A 4,244-nucleotide genomic window follows, 5' to 3' on the forward strand; every position below is an offset into this window, starting at 1 on the left:
TTCTTTCTTTCTTTCTTTCTTTCTTTCTTTCTTTCTTTCTTTCTTTCTTTCTTTCTTTCTTTCTTTCTTTCTTTCTTTCTTTCTTTCTTTCTTTCAGCCTCCTTCCCCAGTCATGTCTGTCCCATCTGTAACTACTGAAAATAAAACAAATAAATAATAATAACAAAGGTCAACCAAATGGACCAATATGGCAAGGCTGTGATGATCCACTTGGTAAAGTAAATCTGTTGGGCATCTTTCTTTGCCTTCAGATAATAATTCTGATGGCTAAAGAACAAAACGGGACAGGCACCAAAAAAAAAAAAAGATTAATACTTAATCTGTGCAATGCAGCAGAAGAGACATTCGATTTTTTTAAAGTCACATTTTAAGCTATATTTTTGCCAAAAACAGTTTTTTGAACTGGGGAAACATTTGCAGATATTCTTTACAGTATGCCCCATCCTCTTCTTCTTCAGTTCATTAAAAAAAAAACACACCCACACATATAAAGAGTGTTTTCTAGAGGGAACTGTAAAATACCTTAGCTTTTGGCCATCAGGCTTTGCTTATCGAGCAGCGCTTACCTGGAATATCAACAACTCTCAAATCATTTTCTAAATCCAAAACATTGGTTACTGAATAATCAAACATGTCATAATCTCAAGTTGTGTAAACTAGTGTTGTGGCTACTTGTGTACCCTTTTGTATTGGTGTGCATGTGACTTTGTGTCCCAGCCACGGGACTTGGGCACCTTGCACACACCTTGAGTCGACCATAAACTCCTCTGTATGGCAAAGTGAGGCCATTCATCTGAGAGATAAAGCATGTTTCAAATGGGGTCATGCAACAGGACAACAATCCCAAGCACAGCAGCAAATTCACAACAGAATGACTGACAAAGAAAAGAATCAAGATGCTGCAATGCCCAGCTGATGTCCAGACCTAAGACGGACTGAAATGCTGTGGAACTTAAGAGAGCTATGCACAAACAAATGCCCACAAATGTCAGTGAACTGAAGCAACATTGTAAAGCAGAATGGGCCCAACTTCCTCCATAAAGATATGAGAGACTGATAAAGTCATAAAGAAAACAATTACTCTAAGTTATTACTGCTAAAGGTGATTCTATAAGCTGCTGTGTCATTGAGGAAACACAGTGAAAAACATCTCGTTTTCACATGACTCCATGAATGCGCTATTTATTAGTCATATACAAATGCCAGCCTGCCAGCAACATGCTCCTGAAAGTTAGCCTGTACTGCTAAATCTTGCACAGTTACATGATTTAATCAAGAGTTAATGTTAACTAATGTGCACCGTCTCCTTTAATGCAAAATGAACAGAAACATAAACCATGTTTAAAACACACTGCCATTGTAAAATTCACGACAATACTTCAGCATACCACTGTGAATGAACCTCAGTCTGCAGTGACCTCAGGTGTTCAGTGAACCATGTTTACCTCTTTCAAGGGTATGACCTGCAGCTTGACTTCAGAGACACAGCCAGAGATGTGCTCTGTGGGAAAATGAGCTGGGCTCTGGTCAGGTGCTCGTCTGAGTTAGCCAAGGTCATTTCCTGAAATGCATCCACTCGTCGATACAGAGTCAGCCAGGGGGTCGATATGTTCCCATTGCACAGCACCCCCGCCAGTACGGTGGATGAAAGAGATCTGCACCCGTACCTAGTGCGTCATCCCTAATCTTAGACATACAGTCAGCGAATGCAATAAAAACAGCAGCAATTCAACGTAATACAATCCAAGATCAATCCTACTTTAAACACAATCTTTGCTGAGTTTGTTATGGTCAGTTTTAAAATAAACCTGTGATCTTGTTTGTGGTTTATTATAACTTGCATATTAAATACAGGTAGTAGATTATATATTACACCTTGCAATGTATTACAAAACACCTAGTTACATACAAAAAGGAAGCACAGGTTTAACTATTAACTATTAGGGTGACCCAAGTACTTCTGATCATGAAAAAGATCTGTTGTGGTGGCTGCATTGTGCTGTTGCCTTCCTTTCAAGTTGTACACCTGCTGTAGCTCCATACATTCGTATCCCGATCGCCGCATGTTGTAATGATCACACAGTCCTGACTCTTCAAAACATGGCCATTTTTACTGGCAGACTTAAACAACCGGGCTTGGACTTGGGCCTCTTTCTTTTTCAAAAACTTTAAAGCCTTTTTTGGATCAAAAATAAGATTATTGTGAAAGCTCGCACACACAAGCACACATACCTATAGATCAGCTCAGCGCTGCAGGGTGAGTGAAGCTGCGCCATGACTGATATGATTTATTCATAGCTGGCAGCAGTAACTCAAAAAGCCATTAGGAGGCATTAAAACGGAGACACCTCACATTACTCTTGCATGAATAATAAATGCTTAATAGATGCAATGAGGTGTATGCAGATCAGTGCTTTAGCTTCATTAGAACACTATTTTGCCTACTAAGGAACTAAAAGTATGTTTTGATCAGAGGTGCTTGATTGCAAAAAGACAGTTGATTCATTCTTGAATCTTAAAGAAACTCAAATGAAACCTGCAAGTTAAACTCAGTTTGTTTTGGAATCTTTTTAAATCAGACTTATGTAACCTCAGGATAATTTGTTTGCGAACCTTTAATAGTAGAACTGCAGAAATATTTATGTTGAAATAGGTAAACATCCCCTTAGTTGGATACAGTGTGCATGCAAGTGTGTGTGTGTGGTTGTGTTAGACATGTTTACTGTTAGCAGGCTGATCTCATATCACCGATGGATTAATTTTCAGTTTCTCAATAATGATCACATAACATAAGGTGATGATAATGGCTGTTTGCATGACTGGGTTTCAAAACGTCGGCACCGCCAAGTCTGTCTGCCTGTGTGTCTTTTCAGTCAGTATATGATGTGTGTGTGTGTGTGTGTTTGCTGTAGTGCTTGTGTCATTGCTGGCTCCACACTGACGGCTGATGTCTTAGTGCGTGAGTCAGTCTTAGCCACATTACTCATGTCTGCAGACCTACCTGGCTCCAGTGTGCCGATGCTTTAAAGATGGACAGAGGTGGAGGGGGTGGAGAAGCAGAAGGTGGATGTGACTCTCTCAGACTAAATTCATGCTGTTGTGATTCTAAAAGAGGACAGCAGTTAAATCAGGAGACTGTTTGACCCAAGACTCTGAAACCAATTTGGGATTTTCAAAAAGAAAAAGCTGCACTTGCTGCACAGTTTTGCCTCCGGTACGTTAAACCCAGAGCGACTCGTCTTCGGAGCAGTCAAATCATGCTGTTTTAATGCAGTAAATTTTCCGTGACCACAGTGATGCAGCCCCCCTTCCCCCTTTCTGTTTCTAGCAAATCAGACATGAAGTCATTTTCAGCCAGAAGCAAGTCAACAGAAATAACTTGCATGTGGCTCTGAGGTCATGGGCAGAGAGAGGAGAAATGATAACAGAGCAGCAGCCACAAATACTAAGTGTCAGCAGCAAGCAGTCCACAGAGTGAGAGATTCCGTCTTTGTCTTGGCAACATACAAGTCATCGTGTCTCTGTGATTGTTAAAGCTGTCCTCCCCAAGCAACGGGTCTAATTACGTGCATCAGTGTTTACAGTCAAAATTTTGGGATTTTTGCTCTAAATTCCAAAGCTGTAATCAACAGAAAACACTCACTACATGTGAAGTGTCATCACTGTGTTGTTTACTCTTAACCTAGCTCTAAAAAGTAGGTACATTTTTTTCTCTCAATAAAATAATGTAGTCAGAATGTAAATATTATTTACAAAACCAATAAAATTGTTCAGCCGCAATACCAAAAAATGTGTTTTCTACCCAACCAAGAAAAGTCACTAAGTTCAAATTGAAAGTATTTGAAAGCAGCTCCCTTTTATCCACACGGCTGACCATAAAAGAGGTCCCATTCATTGTTGTGTGAAAAGACAAAGGCCTGCATTTTAAATCTGATGTAAAAGTCAGCAAAGTGTATACATGTTGAAGCTCAGATTTACTGATTCAGTCAGGATTGCATGAATAACGACAAAAAGGCTTAGGTTCGGTTAAAAACAGTAACTAAAGACTGTTTTAACACAAGCTAAACACAATACCTGCAGGCCACTGTGGGTACAGTATAGTAGAGTTAGTAAAGGCTCAGTTAGGATACTGAACCGGTCTTGCATACTGTGGTCTGTGCTCTGTGAAACTATTTTTGTTTATTTTTGGCTCTCACAGGGATGATGCAGTGTCTGAACTAAGTGGAACCACATCCACCTGAAGC

Source organism: Pundamilia nyererei, unplaced genomic scaffold, assembly GCF_000239375.1.
Source record: "Pundamilia nyererei isolate P.nyererei 1_Seehausen unplaced genomic scaffold, PunNye1.0 scaffold00060, whole genome shotgun sequence".
Lineage (NCBI taxonomy): Eukaryota > Metazoa > Chordata > Actinopteri > Cichliformes > Cichlidae > Pundamilia > Pundamilia nyererei.